Consider the following 26574-nt stretch of genomic DNA (forward strand, 5'->3'; position numbering starts at 1 on the left):
ATAATAATCTTCTATATGATTTGTGATTAAAGAATATATGTTAATAAACAATGAATTATATATCATATAATATTTATGAAAATATATATAGTGTGTAGTGATTTACAAATATATAACAAAAAAATGAATATATAATAAAAAAAAATTTTTTTATAAATATATGTGCTTATAAAGTGACAATGTTTATTATCAATATAATGTGAAGACATGATATTTCTACCAATATTTTACATAATTAAAAATTACACCAATTAGTAAAAATTACACCAATTTATAAAAAATGTATGCAATACAATATTTATACATTGATATTTATCAACTTTATGCTAATTGTATGCAATACAATATTTGTACATTAATATTTATCATCTTTATTACACCCTTTAATATAAGAGTCAAGAATACAAACAGAATGGACAATCTACTATTTGAATTACTTAACCAAAAAAGGTTTCAGATCGAAGTCAACGTCCAAAATGATATACAAGAAATGGCAGATAAATTGGAAAAACTCCTCATTAATGAGAATAAACAATTGTGGGATGCCATAACAATAGAAAAATATGTGGAGCAAAAACGCATTCCACGTGGGTTGAGACTATTCAAAAAACCCACAAGTGATTTTCAAAGTGAATCATTCATTCTTGAATGGAATCGCATCCTTGACAATTGTTCCTTCGAATTAATGCGTCTTTTAATATCAAAACGTAAAGTATGCCTTGAAACATTAGATAAGGAAATCAATGACATGAAAGGATATTTTGAAAAATATAAAGACCACAGTGAGTTACCCTTGCTAGAGTCTAGAATTAAAAACAGAATGGACAAACTACAGAATGAAACTATCACCTCTAAACAGGTGAAGTTTCAACGTGACAAAATAGATTATGCCACTGGCCGTTATAGAAACTGGAAAAAAACTAAACAAGATTTTGATAAAACAAAATCTAATAAAGATAAATATCCTAAGGATTATTCACATAAGATTCCATCTACATATAGGAAAATTATCCCCAGTAACAAAATCACATCTAACGAACCAGTACAATTTGTGTCACCAAAACCGCAAAGAAAACAATATACACATCCTAAACCCAATTTGGTTAGACAGACATCTAGATCAAATGCACCATTAGCAACTACTAGTTCCTCAAATGAACCAAGTATAACAACTGTTTCTTGTAATCAATTAGAGAAAGATATGGATAATATCTTTGATCAATATAACCACCATAATAAATACCAACCTCTAATTGATTTAGATAGAGAACGGCATCACACTGCCTCTGGTCGTGAGGAAGAGAGGGCAACGTTCTCTTTTTTAGATTGGAGACAGTCCAAGGAAACCAAGAATGCCAAAGAGGCAATAAGGGACCTATTGGGGAGAGATGGATCCACAAGAGACACACACAACAAAAAGCGAAAAAACACCTTAGAGGAACGAGAGGAGGGCGAAAGAATGGAAAAGGTAACAAAACACTAAGAAACAAACCTTTAAACAATAATATATTTAATATCAGTAAATACAAAGTTACAGCAAAGGAGAAAAACTTATTAGCTAAGGGATTATCCTTTGCTCCAGTAACAGGCCCTGATAGCTTTAAGTTGTACATAGATATCCAACGCTATGTACGAAAGCTATGCCTCAAGAAATATTTTCTAAGGGATGCGCTCACCAGATTAGATGGAAATAGTCAACTACCCATCTCTGCTGCACCCCAAAAAAATAAAGTATTTAAAAATCCATCAACGTTTTTCCCGAGATTTGTGAGTGGTCCATTTGTGGATACGTTTGCCCAAATGATCACCGATGATATTGAGGTTCAAAGCCGTAACTTTAAAATCAAACATGATAATCTAAGTGTGGAAGATAAAAACATTCTACGTGCACTTGAGGAAAATGATATAATAATCATTAAACCTGCTGACAAAGGGGGGGGGTTGGTAATTATGGACAAATTATACTATATCGAGGAGTCTCTTAGGATTCTAGGAGATGTGTCCACATACCAACCCCTCCCCTCTGACCCTACTATTCAGTATCAGCAATCATTATGTAAATTACTCACTACAGGTTTAGATCAACAAATCATTACTAAACATGAATTTGATTTTCTTTATAATTTACACCCACGTATTCCTTTATTTTATATCATACCAAAAATCCATAAAAATTTAAACTTTCCCCCCGGCCGACCGATAATATCGGGAATACAATCTTTAACTTCACATTTATCCCAGTATATTGATAATAAACTCCAGCCATACGTTGTGCAGTTGCCCTCCTATGTTAGGGATACTACCCACATATTGCAGACCCTTAAAGACATCCAATGGAAATCACATTATTATTTTGTCACAGCTGATGTAAGTTCTTTATATACAGTTATTAATCATAACCAAGGATGCAAAGCAATCTCTGATACATTAGATAAAGATATTACCTTATCAACAGATCAAAAGTCATTTATTATTTCTGGAATTCAATTTATTTTAAAACACAATTTTTTTAATTTTATGTCCAAGTATTATTTACAGGTGTGTGGCACCGCCATGGGTACCAAATTCGCTCCCAGTTATGCGAATTTATTTATGGGTAGCTGGGAAGAACATCATATATGGTCCAGTTGCCCATTTGGAGCGGATTTGGTCCTGTGGCGGCGCTACATAGATGACATTATTTTTATATGGTCCGGCACTTTAGAGCACTTAGAAGAATTCAAAAACTATATGAATCAAAACACATATAATTTAACATTTACTTTCAATTCTAGTTCAACATCTATAGAATATTTAGATTTACTCATTTCGGCCGATCATGATCAAATAGCAACTTGCACTTATTTTAAGCCCGTACAGGGGCAAATAATTATCTCCATGCACGCAGTCACCACAATCCCTCTTGGGTTAAAAATATACCCAAAGGACAATTTATCAGACTTAAAAGAAATAGTTCATGTGCCAAAACATTTCAAAGTCAAGCTAAAGATCTAAAGCAAAAATTTCTGGATAGAGAGTATTCTTCTAAAGATCTTGACAATACGATAACAGAAGTGGCAGCGATGGAAAGATCCAATCTTTTACAGTATAAGAACAAAGATAAAAATAAAAATGCTAATATTAGTTTTATAACACAATACAATCAGATGGCACCAAATATAAGGAAAATATTTAAAAAATATTGGCCCATCCTCAAAAAAGATAAAGAACTCGAAGGGATATTGCCAGAACATCCTCAGATAGTATTTACTAGAGCTCCAAACATCGGACGCAAATTAGCCCCCAGCTGCCCAGCTTTAGAACCAAAGTTACGTAATAACGTCACAAATAAAGGTTACTTCCCATGTAATAGGTGCACTGCGTGCAAATATAGTATTAAAACATCTCAATATACATCTAATAAGACATCCAAAAATTATATTATTCAACAACACATCACTTGTAAAAGTTCATTTGTAATATATCTCTTGGAGTGTCCATGTGGTCTGCAATATGTGGGTATGACTACCAGACCCGTCCAAAGACGCATATATGAACATATATATAACATCAGGAGAGGGTTAACAACGCACAACGTATCTCATCATTTCCAACAAGTGCACAACAAAGATCCCACTGGTTTGAAATGTACGGCAATTGAGACCATCACCCCAAACTGGAGAGGAGGAAACGCTGTAGGCCAATTGGGGAGACGGGAGTCTTATTGGATTTACGAGCAAAAGACCCTATCCCCACTTGGCCTTAACGTTGACTTCGATCTGAAACCTTTTTTGGTTAAGTAATTCAAATAGTAGATTGTCCATTCTGTTTGTATTCTTGACTCTTATATTAAAGGGTGTAATAAAGATGATAAATATTAATGTACAAATATTGTATTGCATACAATTAGCATAAAGTTGATAAATATCAATGTATAAATATTGTATTGCATACATTTTTTATAAATTGGTGTAATTTTTACTAATTGGTGTAATTTTTAATTATGTAAAATATTGGTAGAAATATCATGTCTTCACATTATATTGATAATAAACATTGTCACCTTATAAGCACATATATTTATAAAAATTTTTTTTTTATTATATATTCATTTTTTTGTTATATATTTGTAAATCACTACACACTATATATATTTTCATAAATATTATATGATATATAATTCATTGTTTATTAACATACATTCTTTAATCACAAATCATATAGAAGATTATTATTCAAATCACATAGTACATTATATATGTTCTATATACACATTATTTCACAGCTTAATTTAAAGTTTTTTTCACAGCACTGTTTTCAGTGCTCTCATTTACACAGTACTCACTATAATATATTACACAAATACACACTTCACAGTTTGGTTTATATTTTTATTTATTATGACCAATTTAGAGTTATAATTCATCATACACATATCACAATATGTTTATATACAGCTGAGATCGTTATTTTTAACATGTTTATATTTGTTTTTCCACCATTGAGAACCACTGCGCATGTGTGAGTAAAGGGACATTGATTTCCACACACTGTTGATTGCGCATGTGCAACAATTAAATTAGGGTGTTAATTGGACTTATTTGGACACCTATATAAGAGGACACTGTGGGACACATCTCTAGAACCCCTGAGGAAGAGAGCAGCTCGCTCTCGAAACGCGTAGGGTTAATTCGTGGGGACCTGAACCAGTGCATTGCAATTGCCTGCAAGTTCCGTGACGAATCTGCTGTTGACAATCATTTTATCCGCTCGAATCTGCTGTTTGGAAAGTACCAACTACCGCGAGGAGAGAACGCCAGTGCGGAGGGAGGCCCACGCTGTCTAGCGTGCACAGCTTTTCCTTTTGGCCCAAAACTCGGCGCAGCAGCGGTGGGAGCTGCACAAATCTACTGTGCTAAACCTGCCAAGCTGCGGGGAAACGAGTATCCAGAGAGGCACACAGAGTCTGGCGTGCTGCAACCATCTCCCTGGCCCTGATCCTGATGCGGTAGCAGTGGTAGCTGGAAAAAGAGAGGGGATACTCTCAGATATATCCACTGCTTGTATATATCTTTCGTCCGGTGAGTGGGCAATCCACCCAGTGCAGCTGTTGCATGGTCCCATATTAATTGTCCTTAATTGTTACCCATTGTAATTTTCATTTGTATATGTTTTGTATGTCCAGTGTTTTAATTATTTTATTAAATGTTGTTATTTTCAATTCACCCTTGATCTCAGCTGATATATAATTAGTATTATTATATGTTGTTTGTTTTAACAGTATTACACTATGTTTTGTGTTTTTTTACTCTTTTTTTAAGCACATCTTTATCACCTGGAATCCTCATCGGTCTCCTCCTGGTGGTGATTATATCCTTTCTTGTTGGCGCCTTTTATTATACTAATCCCTTTTTTTTCCTCTCTTGTTATCTGACCAGGGGGTCAGTTTTTAGTATAAAGGCAGCCCCCTAATTTAGGGATTGATTATCCATATAGTTAGCGCTACCTAAACTGTGTTTTTACCTGTTGCTGTGAACCCACAACATGGTCAAAGGAGCTCTCAATGCAAGTGAAACAGGGCATCCTTAGGCTGCAAAAAATAAGAAAACCCATCAGAGAGATAGCAGGAACATTAGGAGTGACCAAATCAACAGTTTGGTACATTCTGAGAAAAAAAAAAGAACACACTGGTGAGCTCTGCAACACACAAAGGCCTGGGCGTCCATGGAAGACAACAGTGGTGGATGATCATAGGATCCTTTCCATGGTAAAGAAAAACCCCTTCACAACATCCAGCCAAGAACACTCTCCAGGAGGTAGGCATATCATTATCCAAGTCTACCATAGAGAGCAAATACAGATGGTTCACCACAAGGTGCAAACCATTCATAAGCCTCAAGAATAGAAAGGCCAGATTAGACTTTGCCAAACAATATCTAAAAAAGCCAGCCCAGTTCTGGAACAGCATTCTTTGGACAGAAGATATTAAGATCAACCCGTACCAGAATGATGGGAAGAAAAAAGTATGGAGAAGGCTTGGAACGGCTCATGATCCGGAGCATACCACATCATCTGTAAAACACGGTGGAGGCAGTGTGATGGCATGGGCATGCATGGCTTCCAATGGCACTGGGTCACTAGTGTTTATTGATAGTGACAGAAGACAGAAGCAGCCGGATAAATTCTGAAGTGAATGGGGATATATTGTCTGCTCAGATTCAGCCAAATTCAGCGAAGTTGATTGGACGGCGCTTCACTTTACAGATTAACAATGACCCAAAACATACTGTGAAAGCAACCCAGGAGTTTAAGGCAAAGAAGTAGAATATTCTGCAATGGCCGAGTCAATCACCTGATCTCAACCCGATCGTGCATGGATTTCACAAAACTTAAGGCAGAAAGACCCACGAACAAACAACAACTGAAAAAAGGGGATGTGTGTGGTGCTCTCAAGACAATACTTAAAGCCAAAAATTAGGTATATGAAATGGAAAACAACCCTTGAATGAATATATAAAGTGTCTCTAGGATGCAGCCCGGTAATGACAATCCCACAAACCAGGTAGTAAGGAAAATATCAGTAACACCAGCAGGTGACCGGTAGATAAAACATCCTAAAAATGACACAAGGATGTGGACAAAAAGGAACGAACTCACTTGGGAATCTTCATCCACTATAGGCAGCAAGTCCAATCAATTCCAATGTCCCAGGGTTGAATGTGCATCCGTAAAGGGTAATCTTGATAAAAAACAAATGGAGAAAAAACGAAGCACCAAGTCCAGCTGTAAGTGCAGCAATAACACCAATAGGGATACGTACCAAGAAAATAAGCTGTTTAATTGGATCAGAACAAAGTAACAAACACACCTACGCGTTTCGGACCTCTACAGTCCTTTATCAAGGTGAATACAACAATAACCCATTGAGTGCAATTTATACTCACCACATAAGCGTGTAGGCCAGTAGCGGAGCACTTCCACGTACGTCACGTGGGTCGGGTGGGTGACCCCTAACCTGTGACGCACAGTCGCGTAGTCACGCTGCATAGTCAGTAACCTGGGGTCGCGTCATGCGCAAAAGGGGTGGGAGAAACACTGCTCGTGCGTATACAAAACGCACCCGTAGCTAGTGCCTCCCACTCGATAAAGAAATAGCGCATGACGTCACTCCGTTGACTGACATGTGACCAAAAAGGTCAGCATGCTAAGCGTAGCTAGGCAACCAGGCCTAATGCGTACCGTGGGGTACATACTACAAAACAAACACATCTTTATTAACATGAACAATAAAAAATAAAAACACTCGTAATGAGGAAAAACATAAAGCTAATAAAACCAGTTAAAAAATAATTTTAAAAACAATTGAAGGTAACCTAAGATATCAGTTTATCAAGATCCTCATAGTTAGTTGCATTATATTGTAAGGGTATAGTGAAAGCATATTAATATAACAAGTAAGTATAATCATACATAAATTGATAGCTTCACTGCCCAAAGAGATAATGAGAAAAGACCTTTGTCTAATTATAATGTAACTAATTTTTTTGTCTCCATAATGGATATTCCTTATATACATGCCTAAGTCTGACAATATTACTTAATCTATATGTTATCATCTTCAGTCACATGTAGAGAGAGCCTGAAAAATAGGAATTGCGCAAAAACTAAGTATCAAACAGAAGAGTCCCAATATCCCAATCTGAATTTAACCCATATGGGATACGTGTTTGTAGGGTAAATATCCAATAAAGTTCCCTTCTGTTTAAGATACTTAGTCTATTACCACCTCGGATTGGATTTGGTATGTGTTCAATGCCCTGAACACACAAATTATTTGAATCACCCATATTGCAATGACTAAAATGTTGAGATACGGGATGACTCAAATCTTTTTTAATTATCAGTCTTAAATGTTCTAGTATGCGGACTTTGAGGTGTCTTACAGTCCTACCAATATACTGTTTTCCGCAACCGCAACTTAACAAGTATACCACAAAACTGGTATCGCAGTTAATGAATGAATTCACATAATATTTTTTACCCGTTTTGAAAGAAAAGAAATCTTTTTTGATTTCCATGTGTTTGCATATTTTGCATTTTGAACATGCAAAATTGCCCTTTGGTAATTTCTTAATTAATGGTTTATCTGAAGTGAACAAACTGCCCGATACATAATTAGCAATAGTTTTTGCTCTGCTGAACACTATCTTCGGTCCCTCATTGTATACAGTTTTTAACAAAGGATCTGCTGCTAACACTCCCCAATGTTTATGGATGGATTCTCTGATATGTTTAGATTGGTTATTATGTTGAGTAACAAAATATGGAGAGTGTATTGATTTTTTGTCTTTGTTGTTTTGTACTTTATTAAGCAAAGCAGATCTATCCAAATATCTCACTTCTCAAAAAGTCTTATTGAGATCATCTCTCAGATAACCTCTGGATTCAAAACGTTCCATCAACTCCTTAGATTGTTTTACAAAGTCTTCATCATTTGTACAGATTCTTCTTAACCTGATAAGTTGGCTTTTTGGTATTCCTTTAAGCAAGGATTTGGGGTGGCAGCTGTCAGCTCGCAAAAATGTGTTACGTGAATTTTCTTTGCGATACACCGTAGTGACAATTTGTTTGTGCATATTAACAGAAAGAAATAAATCTAAAAAGTGAATATGGTGAACATTGTGATTAGAAGTGAATTTTGAATTAAATTCATTATTGTTTAAATACTCTGTGAACTAAAGAAGAGAATGTGTGTCCCCGTGCCAAATAAAGATAAGGTCGTCAATATAACGCCTATAAAACGTGATAAGGTGTCTATAGGGATTCCTATCTCCAAACACGTGGATCGACTCCCACCACCCTAGAAACAAGTTCGCATAGGATGGGGCAAAGCTGGTGCCCATAGCGGTACCACGTGTTTGGAGATAAAAGTCCCCATCGAACATAAAATAATTATGTGTTAACAAAAATTGAATAGCATTAAGAATAAAAGTGCTCTGTGCGGGTGAAAGCTCTGATTGTTGTAGATAAAACCTGACAGCTGCCAGCCCATGCTCATGTACTATGACTGTGTACAATGATGTGATATCCAGACTTAGCCATATAAAATTTGTTTCCCATGTGATGGAGTCAAGTTGAATCATGAGGTCACTGCTGTCTTTAATGTATGATGGCAATGTTTGTACAATTGACTGCAGATGAGTTCAGCCAGAAACCCTCTCGTGTATCTATCAAGAATGAGTGTACAGAGAGGAGCACCACGGAGGAGTTCCTCGCCAGGATCATCCCCATGCGGACGCAGGGACCCTGGTGAGGTGGAGGCGCTGCACTGGAACTAGGTGAGACTCAGCACACTACCTCAGCTGCCTGTCTGACGGGTCCTCCCCACACACCATCATGCGGGAGACTCAGGAGTCCTGTAGCCAGCAGGTGCACCATATGACATATCCACACTGTAATGGGGTCCGGTTAGACCACAGGGGCCAATGTGAGATTGGGTGGGTCAGGCCGGGCCAGAAATACCGTTACATTTGGAGGCGAGCTGCTGAGATCAGATCCGTCAACAGGACAGGCTTTAGCTAGGTCACTGGGAAACAGGGAGAGTGTCTGCTGCCACTTTGTGCTGCGTAGGGACGGACCTAGGGGTGGTCAGGGGGCTGACGGGATATTGTCAGTTCGCAGGGACAACCTAGGGGCCTGAAGGGAGTGAGGGGTCTGGAGCGGGCTATAGCTGACCGAGTCACCTTGAGGCAGTGCTAGTTGGTAGGATGCCAGAAGGGACAGCCTGTTAACTTGGTCAGGAGTCCTGGAGAGGGTCTGCGCTAGGCTGACCAAGACAGGTAGACGCCCCAAGTACTGCATGGCAGAGCCAGCCAGAGTACCTAGCCATTCCAGACACTCACCGTAGGGAGCACAGACTGGGAGGAAGGAGTCACAGCAGACACTGAGAGAGTGAGCCTAGCCTGAGGTAGTGCAACACTGGGTCACACCTAGATAAGGTACACATGTGGTGGTGCATCTGAGCTAATCTTTATTGTACCGGTGTGGTGGCTGCCCCGCAGAGTGGAGCCTCATGTACGACAACTGTTATGAGAGAGTGGAGGATCCGCGTGGCGCGGAGAACGTAAAATGGCGGACAGAGGCTGATGGGGAGGGCACCCGTGGCGTGCAACCCACTGAAGAGCAGACTGTCGCTGAATTGTCCTTAACGAGTTTGCTCTGGAGCGGAGCGAAGGCTATGGCTGCCCCGTTTTTATCCTGTATGGGACAGCGAGGGGCCACCTTTGAAGAGTGTGAGGAAATTGTCATAATTGGGGGAGAACCCCGTGAGGAGAGCAAACAGACTGACTTTTTGGGCTTAAAAGCCAACCAAAATGGCGGCTCCCGCTTGCTAGGGAAACCGCATGGGACAGTCACAGAGAAAATGGCTGGTGCAGGACTTGCAAAAAGCTGGCCGGGAATGGCGCGAACAGCAGAGCCCCGCCCTGATGGGGGGCATGGCGCGAAAGCTATGGCTGCGCCGGGATGGACAGTGACTAATTCAGCCCCTGTGCTGAGTCAACCGTTGAGTTTATGGGACCCTCCCCTGATTTCTACCAGGGGGAGTGACTTTCAATTATGGCCTGTGGGGATGCACCCACTGGGCCCAGGGACTGATATCCAGACGGCGCCACTACAAAAAGTAGTTCCGGCCGTGGAGGTGATTTGCAAGCAAAGGTACCTTGTGCAAAAAGCTGCTGCAAGGAGAAGGCGGGAACTAGCCGCGGGAAAGGACTCCAGCTCTGGGGAGGAAATTGGCGCGAAAACGCAGACCGCGCCCACCAGGACTGAGAGAGGTGCGGCCTTAATTAAGGGGCATGATATTCCCCTGTGGGACCCGCCCATTATTGCAACCCCTGGGGGCGGGTTCCAACTCTGTCAGAGAAGGGAGGAGCCGAAGCAGGGAGTGGCGGATCCAGCAACTTCCACCAGTCAGTTGCGAGGAACCACAGAGAAGGAGAGACCTGTACAGGAAGTGACTCCTGTACAAAGAATGGCCTGCTCCTCCACTGTGGGCACTATGGTCTCCACCCAGCCCTACTCAGTGCCCGGCGGGGTGCTGGTGGTGAGGGTGGCCAATACTGAGACGGTGGTCGGGCTCTGCCTACAATGCGGGCTGCCCGGAGGTACTGTGAATACGATGGCACGTTGCCCTCATTGCGGGACTTTGTATCTGTGGCCTATGCCCACATTCGTCCCAATACAGCCTGCTGACCCCCCGGTGGATGTGACACGGCGCTCTGCTGAGTCCCCGGGCGCGCTGTGGATCAACCGCGCGAGTCCCGGAGACAGGGGACTGGAGCCGGTCAAGTCGGCTGGGTCACTGGCCATTGAGGCGGCTGGATTAAACCCCGCGACAGGGGCAAAGAGACTTTCACCCCGCCCCGCGACCCCTAGGTCGGGGCGAGGGGACTACTCTGATGAGGACCTTCGTGAGCTGGCGGTAGCAAAAACGGAGCGGAAAAGACAGACGGGAAGAACGACGCCCCGTGGGGTGAGTGACCGGACGTCCCCCGCAGATCGGCGATCCGACCGACGGAGTCCCGCCATCCCAGGACCTGGCGGAGATGGGAGAGAGACGCCTACACCCCTGCGGACGGGTAAGCCAAAAAGCCCTATCTCTTACCTGGTCACAACAGACGGCGAAGCGCTGGAAGGGCCGCGCCAGGCCCAACGCGCACGTGGAGGAACGGCATCACTTCCGGTGGCGACGGCGGAGCAACCGGATGTCGTCGTGGAAGAAGAGATCCCGCATGGGGGTCCAACGCGAGATGGCGACGCTTCCGGTTCCGGGGAGGACGTCACTTCCGGTGGCGACGGCGGAACCCAGGAAGGGGAAGCAGCGACGCTTCGGCGATTGGGGGAAGGTCCCCAACCGCTCGTATTGCCCAGAAAATGGAGAGACGATCTCAGGACTGAGGAGGGTGAGACATCATCCTTGGACCAGTCTACGGACAGCCAGGAGCGGGTCGTAACCCCGTGGGGTCCCGTCCCATGCCCCTATACCCAACCCCATGCCCTAGCTAATGTCCCTACCCCTATCACACGGTCACCGGGTTCACCGCCCAGCTTGGAACTTGTGGACATACCTTTGGGGGGGAGGAAGGACGGACTGGGGAAAGGCAGCTCAGTGGAGCTACGGAAGGCGATTCACGGGGAGGGGGAGAATTGAGGGTGGCGGATACAGCACCCCAACCAGTGGTAAAGGCCCCGGGCTCTTCGAGGTGGTCCAACTCGCGATCCACAAGGTCGTCAGGGGTATTTTCGTTTGATGACGACAGGGAACCAGGACCCAATCCATTTAAGGAGACCCGGTGGTGGGCCCCGTTATTTGAAGGGTACTCCGCGTGGATGGACCGTACTCGGTTCCTCATCCGGCGGGAGGACGTGGTAGATTTCTGGTGGAAAGAGGGAGAGTTTACACCCGAGCAGAGGGACAGGGAATTACAGGATAGGTGGTTCCAGCTGGAGCGTAGAGACATAGCGCCCATGGGTCCCGACACACTGTCAGATCCAGTAGATCATGATGAGCCCCTATCATGGGTGTTACCTGGGAGGGCAGGTAATGCTGATCTGACCAGGGTCAGTAGGGCGGAGAGGGCTATAATAGTCAAATATAAAAAATCCCATGGGTTGGAGTATCCCTATGTTCCGGAGCCCATGATGGATGAAATTGAGGACAATAGGGAAACGTGGCTCCGAGAAACTATAGAGCTGTATTTAGTCAATAGGGGGAGTGACATTGTAGGTAAGAAGGCGGAAGAAAGGATAGACACCCTGATGCGAGTGTGGAGCATAGGGAGAAATGTTCACAAACATAGGGTGACCTATGTGCCAGAGAGAGGATCACCTAGGCATTATTATGTTACGGTCCTGGATATGGGTAACCGGGAAGTGAGGAAACCTGACCCAGATCACTATTATTAAGGGGGTACTGAGACATTACGCGGGTTCGTGGCTGCTGGTCGGGGCGGGCTTGGCGGATGACTGTATTCATGTGTACTGTATTATGAGGAAATCTTGTGTGATGTTAATTATGTTTTCCGTTACAGTGCTTCCTGGAAAGAGGTATACAAATTTAGGTCCCAGCGAGGACGATGGGATTCACCAGGGGGAGAATGTAGCGGTCATGTAAAATGCCTACAGTCATCTCTCCTGCTGGCAGTAAGGCCTGGTAAGTGTGGGCATGCCAGCAGTAATTATGGAGGTTTTCCCTCACACCCTGGTGGGGTGCCCTGTGTATGGCTGGGACTGGTCACATGCTCTGACTCCATGGTTAGTGATGTCAGAGATGTGTCAGCCTCAGAAGCTTACATAAGGCACAGCACTGTGTTCCAAAGTTAGTTGCTGTCTAGTTCAAGTTCTGCTGAGAGGAGGAGTCCTGAGTTGCTGAAAGAGTTGAGTCAGTTATGTTGTAATAACTCCATGGGAGGCTGTGTCCAGGGACCTGGCACAGGACAGTGATTCCTGCGGGAATAGTGAATCCCTGATCTAGGTGACATACCTAATTAAAGGGAGCACTGGCGAGATGAGCGGCTGAAGATACTCCTTGTGGAGGGCAGTTGCCCTGCCGTATCAATAAAGATGAGTTCAGCCAGAAACCCTCTCGTGTATCTATCAAGAATGAGTGTACAGAGAGGAGCACCACGGAGGAGTTCCTCGCCAGGATCATCCCCATGCGGACGCAGGGACCCTGGTGAGGTGGAGGCGCTGCACTGGAACTAGGTGAGACTCAGCACACTACCTCAGCTGCCTGTCTGACGGGTCCTCCCCACACACCATCATGCGGGAGACTCAAGAGTCCTGTAGCCAGCAGGTGCACCATATGACATATCCACACTGTAATGGGGTCCGGTTAGACCACAGGGGCCAATGTGAGATTGGGTGGGTCAGGCCGGGCCAGAAATACCGTTACATATATATATATATATATATATATATATATATATATTTATATATTATCAATTAATGAAAAACTACTAGGGTTAACTGGTCAGAGTAACAGGGACAAGTCTAAATGACAATTATGAATTAGAACACCAAGTTGGATGTTGAATCTGAAAATTTAAAAAAAGAAAAAATATGGTTTAGTATATTTGTATTGTGTACAGCGCAAAGAAAGACAGCTACTTACAAAGTAGCAGATGATACAGGTATGTATATATAATCCACTCCTAGCTGCAGTTTCAGTCCGTGTATCTGGTCTCCACGTGGAACACTCGAACGCCGGAACCACATCCGACAAAACCACAGCTGCCTCCGATCTCCTACTCTCAATCCTCAGAATCCCGGGAGATCTCGGTAGTGACGTCAGACAATGTTGTTTAGTCTGTCAACGGGGGATGTTGGGGGAGCGGTGACCGGTAATGGGGCGCAATATAGATATATTTCAAAGTGCCAGCAGAGGAGTTTTAAGAGAGGGTAAATGTTATGACAAATGGCCTTAACCCAACGCGTTTCGTCCTAACACAAAGGACTTCATCAGAGTTATATATAACTTGGTGGTCTAATTCATAATGGTCATTTAGACTTGTCCCTGTTACTCTGACCCAGTTAACTCTAGTGGTTTTTCATAGCGCCTGTGATTCTTTTTCTCTGTTTATATTTGTGGCTATTGTGTGTAGTCAATACCCTGTGGCAGCATAATATATATATATATATATATATATGAGAAACTGTACATAATACCGCGCTCCTCCCTATAGAAGTTTGCTGGTAACGATTCCTGCACTCCTACCAATTAGGCTAAAATAAAATAATGTATATGTATAATAACGTTTAGTGTAGGTTCCTGCATACGGTTATGCCTTGTCATGGCATGCAGGCTTATAAATGCTTTGGCCAAAGGGTTTAACAAAATAACCCTTTTTCATGAGATTTATTTATTTTAGCCTACCATTTTTCTGGCGTTTCACCCGCGGCGCCTGTAACAGTAAGATCGGCTACGTCTGTAGTTTTCCATTTTTTCTTAACTTACCTAGTAAAAATGGCACTTTGGAAGACCCACAGGAAAAACTGCCAGTAGAACCGCATTAATGACAGAGTTGTCAATCACCGCGTTGCTTGTCGAACGCATACCTCACAGTGCTTGTGCCGTAGGGCTATGAAAGGCATTGTGGGGCTGACAGGCTGCCACCAGTGCGCTTGACTTGTATGACTAGACTCAGGGCAATATGATGAGTGGAGTTACAGAAGCCTTAAACATAACACTTCTAACACTATGTATAACTCTCTACCAAACTCGGTGCTAAACAGGCAACACCAAAAATGACATCAAGTTGGAAAAATGGGATCAAGGGAGAACGCACTCACTACTTCTTTACCACTTGTCTATCCGGTTCTGTTCGGAAATGGGAGGCCACCTTTGAAGTCCCAAAAATCAAGGTAGTATATAAAAAGGATGTTCCGACACACTCAATACATTAGGTACCCAAAATACTGACAAACGTACATCCAAACTGGGTGTATTTTATAGAAATAAATCCTGCCTAAGCCCATTTGTCAGAAAGCGCAATGCACAGCCGGTACCAATGGCAATTATAAACTATAGTGTATGGTATAGCACTCCAAACTCACCTCCGCAAACTTGACATTCTTTACAACTCAATATCCTATTTTGTTTTATTATATAACTTCAAAACCCACCATTGTGATATGTTAACTGAACTAGGTTGTCAATCCTTTGAGTCCACACAACATCTTTCCTGTCTCACCTTCAAGTACTTTCTGGACAAGTTACCCAATTATCTGAGCAGGCTTCTCACCCCTACCGTACACTGCACATCTCCTTATATCAGCCTTCATAAACCTGCTTATTGCCCCAATAAAGAATCCAGACAGCTTCCTTCCTAAATTCCTTCTTTGGCTGTTTTTCCATTTTAAACATGTTTGTAACTGTAAATTCTAATGTCAACTTCACTTTGTGCCTGGGATAAACTTGAAAACAAGGAGGTAAAATATTGTATACTCCACTGCTGACATCACTATACACATACATACATTCATACATATGGATGCACCAGATATCTGCTGCCTGGTGCATCCAGTTCCTCTTGGTTAGATGTTGTACTGCCTCCAACCAGGGCCGCCGTCGTGGGGGGGACATCTGGCACAAGTGTCGGGCCCGGTGGCTGTGAGGGGCCCGGCGGCCAGACAAAGCAGTTGGGCCCGATCTCGCGTTGCCACCAGGCCCGGCTCTCCCCCAGCTGCGGGCCTCCCTCCACACGCTTCTGATGTCAGCGCGCCACCCTCATGCCGGTGCGCGTCAGAAGCTCAACCCAGCTTACTTCCGGTGCGTGCCGACGTCAGCGAGGCCCAGCGTGGGACAGTTAGTGAGAATGAAGGCCTGCAGCTCAGGAGAGCCGGGGCCCGGTGGCAACTAGAGGACCGGCAGCGGGGCCCCCCACAGCCACAGAGGCATGAGACCATCCCCAAGGTAAGTTTGTATTACAGTATATAGAGGAAGGTCCCTCTACGGGGACCGAAACGTTGGCGGCCCTGTGTTCACAATACACATTTTTTGGACTACTACTGCGGTGTGCTGTCTTTTGTCATCAGGATCTCCCTGGTTACCACGTTATTTATATTTATATTTATATATATATATATATATCTTTTAACGTAAGTATTGTTTCTTTATGTATTTGTTTTTTTTAATATGCACTTGGGGGTTTATATGTATTGTGGGGGGGGGGGGGTTATATGTATTTGGGGTTTTATATATACATTGGCAGGGGGATTATATGTATTTGGCAGGTTCTATGTATTTTTTTATGTATGGGGGTGTTTATATGTATTGGGGGGGGTTTACTTATATTGGGAGTTTTATATGTATTTTTTTATATGCATTGTGTTTTGTACATCTATGGGGTTTATATATATTGGTGGGTTTTATATGTATTTGTTTTGTATTTGGGGTCTTACATGCATTTGGTTTTTTATATTTGTATGGGGGGGTTTATATATATTTGGGAGGGTGGTTGGGAGACTTTTTTGTATGTAATTGGGGGTGGGAAGATTTTTGTATATTAGGGGGTGTTTTTTGGGGTATATATTTGGGGGGGGAATGTGTGAGGGGGGACGGAATGAGTGTGAGGAGGGGGATTGAGTGAGAGTGGGATAATTGACCAAGGCGGAGGGGGGGGGGCGACAGAGGGGGCAAGTGAGGAAAAGAGGGAGAAAGAGTGAGACAGGGGAGAGAAATACATGTGAGGCGGGGGGCAGGGATTAAGTGAGAGTTGGGTAATTGATAGAGTGGGGAGTGATAGGTGAGGCAGAGGGGAGATAAATATATGGGAAGGGGGAGGGAAATAGAGGGTGCTCGCGAGGTGTGAAATGGGGGGGCTCGCACACTGCAGAGAGGGTGGGGAGGGGCTCCGGTCATAACTAGTCCTGGGCCCCAGAAAATCTCTCTGCGGCCCTGCCTCCAACCTCCACAAGCTCAGAGACCGTGTTAAAGACTACTAGTCTGGAAATGATGGCTCATTTAAATTTGCATTTCTACAGGTGGTGGGGGAACCAACTTGTACGTGATTATATGCAACAGTTCCTGTATTTGGCTGCATCCTGATCGCTAAAAGTCCTTCTCACAAAGGCTGCAATCAAGGGAAAACACAAGAGAAACAAAACCAGTGCAACTGGTGCAATTTTACCATTGCAAAAAAAAAAAAGTGTATTACATTATTTTTGGTTATAGTATTAAAACCTGTTACAGCTGCTTCTCTATGAAGGTGCTCAATGTCATAACACAAAGTCATTACTAAAACACTAACAATAGGAACTGAAGATGTTATTTTAGTGCTTTAGTGGCACCAGTACTGTTTTTAGTAGCGAGTACTGCTAAAATGATACAGATAAATAATGAAAGAAATGGAATAACGGTGTCAATATTCCATGTATGCCACCCATGGCATTTGATAAATGACACGTAACGGTATAAAAGTTATTGAATGGGGTCAGCACAAGCTATATACCCTGAAGCTCAGGGGGGAAAGAAGCATATCCATATCCACTTATTTTGTATAGAATAAATATCCCAAATGCTCCAGCCCAGCAAGATGTGAGGCAGCTTCAAACAGAAAAGAGAAGTCTCCAACAGGACAAGTTGATGATGACATGTTCTTGGCTTAAAGAACTTACTTCGGCTTACATTAGTAGAATCTTTTTGTTACTGCACTGTTATTTCACTTGATGGTGAAACTCATTGTCTTCTGCAACCTTCATCACACGTGCACGCATGATAAAAATACCCAACAAATCCACAAAGAATGGATGCACATCATAAAGAATCATGTAAACATACTGGCATATTCCAACATAAAAATGATGAAAACAATGACCCACAATAATATCTGTGCACTTGAGAGCTATTCAAATCTCCAACAAATACACCATTTCATGTGATGATGCTACCCAAAAAAGGGACTTGTGTTTATCTCATATTTTACCTTGCGAATTTAGAGCACAAAAAGTAACGTTACAACAACCTTTGTTTTTCCAACACTACCTGATATGGGTCTCACGAGGCACCAGCCAATGACTAACACTTTCCCCACCTTTTACACATTGGCATTGTAACCAGCTCCGACATAAATAAAGCTTGATGTTTATTGGTAATTTAACAAAAAGACCAGGCTGCATTTTTTTTTAAAATAAAACAAACAGGTTTTGTAATCGGTTTGGTAAAGTCTCCCCTCCCCCCCCCCCCCTCCCTCGGTCAGGTTTTCTACCTATCCAAGCTTCAGCACAGAAGGCTCAATTAGTCCCTGCTTCAGCAGAGGTGGCTCAATCAGAGGCTCAGTCTTCGACCTGTGCTGAAGCTGGGATATCCTGAAAACCTGACCTGTTGAGGGGGCTTGAGGGCTGGAGTTGAGGACCCCTAGAACACACGCTTTAGAAGTAGATTATGTAGCTGAACATGTTGAATATTAATATATATTTTTAAATAAGTCAAGAAAATAGACACACGAGTTAAGAAATGTTTGACTTTACAATGTTAAAATATCCATTTGGCCATAATTCAAGTAAACTTGTAATATTAGAGACCACTTAAAGAAACAACAAAGAGTGGGGAGTGATCACAGGACCATACTAATTGAATAAAGTGTTTAAATACATAGGTGAGGTAATCAAAGGGTGGGTGCAAACTGTGAACTGAAAGTGAATCAGAAAAAGAGGAAGGGGAAACACAAAATGGATGTGCCCCCAAAAGAATTCACTTAAATGCACACCCCCCAAGTATAAAAATTAACTTTTAATAAATCCTTAAAACATATATTACCAAAGTAACGTGTAATGTGAATTAAAAAGATATTAAATCTTGACTATCAAGCAACCGTGTCGTTGTTTAATCATACTCCCCCAGTATCAATTGATACGATGGGATGTTGAAGACAGGGAATGCTATGAGTAGGGTATAGAACCCCTCTGGGGTAGCGGTAAGACCGAATGTAGAGTGATATATAATTATATACAGGCAAGTGGCCACAGGATTAAATATCCTAATGCTGCTAAATATAGCCCCCTGCACATTTACATGGAGATTGGTCTAAGTAATAACGCTGGTATATGATGGTATAATAGCTGTATTGTAGAGCTTCCAAATACCGCAGTAATGGCTTAAAAACACAGCAATATAATATGAAGACGCCTCACATTAGGTGCAGGGATAGCAGGCACACTTGTCCCTGAAGAAGCTCCTTTGCTGGAGGGAAACGCGCGTTGGACGCGCAATGTTGTCAGTCTCCTACTTGGAGCTGTTTTTAATGTAGTGTTTGCAGTATCCTGGGTGTAACTGAAAAGACCATATGAGCTAACTACTTATTAATCAATTCATGGTCAGTGTGCCTGCTATCCCTGCACCTAATGTGAGGCGTCTTCATATTATATTGCTGTGCATTCAAGCCAGCACTGCGGTATTTGGAAGCTCTACAATACAGTTATTACACCATCACATGCCAGCGCTATTACTTAGACCAATCTCCATGTAAATGTGCAGGGGGCTATATTTAGCAGCATTAGGATATTTAATCCTGTGGCCACCTGCCTGTATATAATTATATATCACTCTACATTCGGTCTTACCGCTACCCCAGAGGGGTTCTATACCCTACTCATAGCATTCCCTGTCTTCAACATCCCATCGTATCAATTGATACTGGGGGAGTATGGTTAAACAACGACACGGTTGCTTGATAGTCAAGATTTAATATCTTTTTAATTCACATTACACGTTACTTTGGTAATATATGTTTTAAGGATTTATTAAAAGTTAATTTTTATACTTGGGGGGTGTGCATTTAAGTGAATTCTTTTGGGGGCACATCCATTTTGTGTTTCCCCTTCCTCTTTTTCTAATATTAGTGACGGCTTTAAAACAGCAGACCCACTTTGTACAAGTAGAACATCTCAATTCAAACATTATACTTTTGGGGTCTTTGAAATAAAAGCCCACATTTAGTAAGCAGTGCTACACCACAAGACACCCCCTGACATCACTGAGTGAATAAGGCACAAGGTGCTTTCCACGCACTACAGATGAATTTCACAATATTCAGCTTGACTTAATCATAAATAAATGTATTGATGCAGAGTGATGGTACAGTAGCAGAAGCACGTCGTTTCGGGATGGCCCATTGTCAGGTGCAAAGTCATAGTACGGGTGAACAAAAATCCATGAAATACCACCCCTCTCCCTCCCCCCCTCCCACAAATATCGGTGAATCCCCCCCCTCCCCTTCTAAGCTAAAACAAATGTGTTGAAGATAAGTCGTAATTCCTTGTATAGAATTCCAGGAAGCCCATAAAGATGTTAAAAGCACAGGAGGAACAGTATCTATCAAAAACAAGACGCATCACCAGAGTGCCCGTGTCCTGTGTGTATGTGAAACTACGCGTAGAGAACAGTAGAAACAGCTCTATTGTTTGGTGGAGGTGGGTCCCCCTAAAGCAGCAATACTACAATCCCCCTTTATTTCTTCTGTTTAGATGTAAAGCGTGTGACAATGTATAATTCTACATTCCTACCTAAACTGGCAGTCGTTCGGCGCTCCTGTTCTAAAGCTGTAAAAATCCTGATTGTGCCCCTTATGAAATGGCCGCCTTCTAAGGCTGCGCTTATAGTGCCAACGATGGCGACAGCAACGGTAACATCACGCTGCGGTCGCTGGAAAAATCAAATTGACTTGGCTTCCAACGATCGCGACCAAGCCGTCGCGCCACTTCTACTATAAGCGCACGTGACGGCGGCAATACATTTGTTTTGCCGCGTTGCTGTCAGTATAAGCGGAGCCTAACATTGTGCTGCAGTCAGTGAAATGCAGCAGCTGATATGTAACATTATATTGCTAAGTGTAACATTATAGTTACAGCTTTGAGTAATAGTCTGCTGTTTGGAACACAGCAACAGATCTGTTTGTAATACTTTGTTATCAAAGGGCAGAGCTCAAAAAGGTGTGTGTCAGAGCGTGTTTAAAAAGAGGAAGTGGACATTACTTTCTAAATGGTTGCTGTGGCAACAAAATGATATAGATTTAAAAAAAAAAAAGCATTAAAAAAATGGCATTAGAAAATGTAGACATTATTATCCAATACTACAGAACTGAATTATTCAGAAAGAAACAGGATTTTTCATGTTTAGCTGTTTTAACTGTGTAGTAGGAATATTCATTTGTACTATACAAGGTATCTGATATAGATGGGGGTATAAAGTTACATAATATTGACTTTCCAAACATATTAGTTCAGATTTATCTTAAAGTAAACATGGGAAAAACTCCTGAAATGGGCTGCAGGACAAGGGAACACAACCGCTGCACCAGTTATTCTAGAGAGTTTAGCATTTAACCACTAAAACATGGGGTGCCATATACTCTGGAAGGTGCATCATATTGTCTCTCTGCAGAACGAAGGAAAGAACATGCAGAAGAAAATCAGTACGGCAAGTCACTGCAAAGAAAACAAACATTTCTAAAACTACATTTTCCAGACTAAATAGGAAAACATTTTAAATAGTTCACAGTGCAGTTAAAGTCTCAAGCATGAGAGGAAAACAAAAAGCTCAAGTCAGAGTTGTCATTCATTTCAGTGCTACAGTGCTTTTTGTTGGTTTTATTTAATCTGTGCTTTGGACACCGATTTTTTTAGGTATCTAGCACCTCATTTGTTGCATTCGTCTTAATAGTCCTTACAAGTGCCAAGACAATAAAACAAAACAAGGGGAAAAGTTATTTGGTTCAAAGATGGATGGACGTATTCTACAATGACATCTGTCTTTCAAACAGATGTCAACCTATAAACGACTCACAAAGGAAAACTGAACTGTTTCAGTAAGTTTATTGAGGACATCTGCCTAACTGACAGATGTCCACACTACACTTTTTCTTTGTATGTTATAAGCTTTTTTTTTTTTATGTTTAAAGAACCGAAAATTGGCAACGTGTAATTTAAGTAAAATCAGACATTTTAGAGGTACACAAAACCATGATTTGGTAGAAGACGGCCTCGTTTTTGAATACAAAATAGGAAGTATTGTAATTTACTTTTGTTAGCATCTGAAAGGTGAAGTCTTCTCAAAATGATAGAAGAAAAGAAAATGCACATTTATCTGGTGGAGTTCTGTTCAAAAGCCATTGCGGGATAAGTTGGCGAGTTTTTTTCAAGGAGTGATTAAACACAAATTAAAACCTTCTTTGATCTCTGTATGGTGGGCATTTGTGAGAGCACATACCAAAATATATGTTGACAGGGTCTTTAGAAGACGCTCAGGTTTAATATAACCTGCTTAAATGAAACCCAGCAGGAACTTTGTCCAGAGGCTGACTCTTTAGGGACTCTCATTATGCAGAACAGTAGGCCATTGGCTTGTTTGTTGGGGGTGGCAGATGGTTTCATTTGTTGTATACTTCCACTCCTTACCCAACTTTAGGTGGTGGCCTGGCCAGAGATGAGAGGAAAGTAGTGTGTGGTTGCACCTGTCTTGTCGTTTTTTTGTGAAAAGGAAAAAAAAAAAAAGATCTGACTCAAATGGTAGAAGCGTGGGGGAAACTGTTAAGATTTGCTATGGGAGGTTAGTTAGTCACCGTAGGTGGCCTTGCCTGTGACTATGACGTATTGCTAGGAAGTCATCCCAGTATTGCATTAAAAGTCACTCATGCTCGGCACAAATAGAGTTAAATGTTATTCAATTAGAGCTTCAAATACCCCCCTACGTAAATATGGGAAAATGTCTAAAGTTTTCAAACTCACTTTACCATACAGATAGTTATTTCGACTAGTAAACCTTTTCAGTGCCACTGGACCTCTGGTATTTGCGATTATGTGCGCTTTACCGCAGTGATCACATGACCAGTACTAAACTTTCCCCTTCTGTATCAGTTGGTAATTATATTCCAAAATATTAAGATATTTATTTTATTTTATTTATTTATAAAATATTTTACCAGGAAGTAATACATTGAGAGTTACCTCTCGTTTTCAAGTATGTCCTGGGCACAGAGTAAAACAAATAATACATGGTTACAAATACAGTTACATAAATGAACAAGGTATACATTTATATACAAGACATTGCATGCACAGTTAAAGAAAATATATATTATGAGCGTATGAAACAGTTACAGACCAGATTAAAGTGTGAGACAGCCTTAGATTTGAAAGAACTTAAGCTGGTGGTGGATATGAGAGTCTCTGGTAGGTTGTTCCAGTTTTGGGGTGCACGGAAGGAGAAGGAGGAACGTCCGGATACTTTGTTGAGTCTTGGGACCATGAATAGTCTTTTGGAGTCTGATCTCAGGTGATAGGTACTGCATGTGGTAGGGGTGAGGAGCTTGTTCAGGTAGCTGGGTAGCTTGCCCAGAAAGTATTTGAGGGTGAGACAGGAAAGGTGAACTTTGCGCCTAGACTCTAGTGATGACCAATCTAGTTCTTTGAGCATTTCGCAGTGATGTGTGTTGTAGTTGCATTGGAGAACAAAACGACAAATTGAATTGTAGAGGGTGTCAAGTTTGCTAAGGTGGGTTTGAGGAGCCGAGCCATATACTATGTCTCCATAGTCAATAATTGGCATTAGCATCTGCTGTGCAATACGCTTTCTGACCAGGAGACTTAGGGAGGATTTGTTCCTGTACAGTACCCCTAGTTTGGCATAGGTCTTGGTTGTCAGGGTATCAATGTGCATCCCGAATGTTAAGTGGGAGTCAAACCATAAGCCCAGGTATTTAAAACTAGTGACAGGTGTTAGGGTGGTTTTAGCGTTGGTTCTAATCAGGAGCTCAGTCACTGGAAGCTTTACAAATTTAGTCTTGGTCCCAAATACCATTGTTACCGTCTTGTCAGTGTTTAAAAACAGTTTGTTTTGGGAAATCCAGTTTTCGAGTCTCAAAAAGTCAGACTGAAGTATGTGTTGAAGGTCAGAGAGGCTATGGCTGTGTGCATACAGGATTGTGTCATCTGCATACATGTGTATTGAGGCTTCCTTACAAGCTGTGGGAAGATCATTAATGAACACTGAGAAGAGTAGGGGCCCCAGAACAGAGCCTTGCGGGACACCACAGGTGATATCCAGGGGGTTGGAGTTAGAGCCTGAGATGGACACATGTTGGGATCTTCCTGATAGGTAGGACTGAAACCAGTTTAAAGCATGTTTCCCTATTCCAGAGCTCTGGAGTTTGTTAAGCAGGATAGCATGATCAACTGTGTCAAAAGCCTTTGCAAAATCTAGGAATACTGCACCAGTGAGTTGTCCCCGTTCCATTCCACACTGGATTTCATTGCAAACTTTTAGCAGGGTAGTTACGGTGGAGTGTTTGGGACGAAACCCAGACTGGAATTGGCTAGGGAAATTTGTCTTGGTGTAGAACTCGCTTAATTGGGAGTGGACACATTTTTCCATAACTTTGGATAGAATTGGGAGAAGTGAGATTGGCCTGTAGTTTGAGACAGTGTTTTTGTCCCCACTTTTGAAGATTGGGACAACTCTGGCAGTTTTCCAGGTCTTAGGGATATGGCCTGCAGACAGGATAGAGTTGACTATGGACGCAATTGGTTTGGCAATGGCTGGGGCACCAAGTCGTAGGAACCTAGATTGTAGTAAGTCGGGTCCACATTGGCTGCTTAGTTTTAGTTTGAGGAGCGCTTGTGTAATCTCCTCTTCAGATACTGGGCTAAATTGAAAATTGTGGGCAGTGTTGGGAGGGGGTGGGACTATAGGGGTACTCCCAGGATGAGATTCAGGTTTGGGGTTTGTGCTGCGTTTCGCTAATAAGTTAGTGGCACACCCCACAAAGTAATCATTGAATGCATTTGCAATGTCAGTGGGGTTTGTCAGAGTAATATCCCCCTTAGTGATATTACTTGGTTGTTGATGGTTAGGAGGCTGGAATATATTGTTGATAACCTTCCAGAAATTAGCTGGGTTTGATGTATTCTGGAGGAGATTGTCAGAGTAATATTGTGCTTTTGCATGCCTTGTTTGCCTTGTGCACACGTTCCGCAGGCATCTGTAGTGATTGAGATCCTTGGTAGTGCCAGTTACTTTGTAGCTTTTCCACAAGGCATCCCTGAACTGGTAGAATGCTATAAGATCAGGTGTAACCCATGGAAGGTGGGCCCCCCGTACCCTTATTTTGCGTAGTGGAGCAAGGGTATCGCAGAGTTTTAAGAACTCGGATTGGAAATAGTCGAGCGCAGAATCAGGGTCGGGAATTAAATCGATTCTGTGCCATGGGCAGTTGGTAAGGTCATCCAGAAACTGTTGTGGGTTAAAGTTTTTAAATGTTCTAGTGAGGAGAACTTTGGGGCTTGAATGGGGCGGTTTAATTTTCCTTACACAGTACACTATTGCATGGTCACTGAAAATGTCAGGAAGGATGCCAGAGGATTGGATTCTGCTGGGGTTTGAGGAGAGAATCCAGTCTAGCAAGGAATGGTTATGCGACTTCAGGTTTATTCGTGTGGGTTGGGAAATGAGTTGCGATAGGTTAAGTGACTTGAGTTGTATCTGGATTTTGTGGTTTTTAGGGTCAAGCCAATTGAAGTTGAAATCCCCAAGAACTAGCAGCTCACTCTTCTCATTCAGAGAGGAAATGGAGCCAAGAAATTGGGTGATATCAGTCAGGGATTGTAGAGGGGCTTTAGGGGGGCGGTAGATGCCAGCAAGCAAGATGGGCTTAGAAAAGGGGAGGCAGATTTTGCCAACTAGAGTTTCAAAAGAGGGTGGACTTGGTGGGCAATGTAGCAGTGTAAATTGTAAGGTGTCTGCAATATAAAATAACACCCCTCCTCCTCTCTTTGACCTATCTCTCCTAAAAATTGAGTATCCCTGAATGGCGATATTTGCATTAGGGGTTTTAGGGGTTAGCCATGTTTCTGTAAGAACGATGGCTTTGGGTTTATGCATAAGGCACCATGCCCTTAGTTCGTCTAGTTTGGGCAGCAGGCTCCGGATGTTTATATGGGCGACAGATAGCCCTTTTTGGAACTTAAAGGTGGAATTCTCAGGGGCATGGGACAGAGCTGAAATGGGAGGACCTGGGTTAGTTTCAATATCACCTGCTAGAG

At 42.3% G+C, this 26574-nt stretch overlaps 1 protein-coding gene across 1 annotated transcript in view; it reads right to left on the reverse strand.

Moving 5' to 3' along the window:
• Nucleotides 1–26574, reverse strand: part of WDR7 (WD repeat domain 7) — a 389063-nt gene that overhangs the window by 253024 nt on the left and 109465 nt on the right. The gene's annotated exons all lie outside the window — the stretch shown is intronic.

Source organism: Ascaphus truei, chromosome 1, assembly GCF_040206685.1.
Source record: "Ascaphus truei isolate aAscTru1 chromosome 1, aAscTru1.hap1, whole genome shotgun sequence".
Classification (NCBI taxonomy): Eukaryota; Metazoa; Chordata; class Amphibia; order Anura; family Ascaphidae; genus Ascaphus; species Ascaphus truei.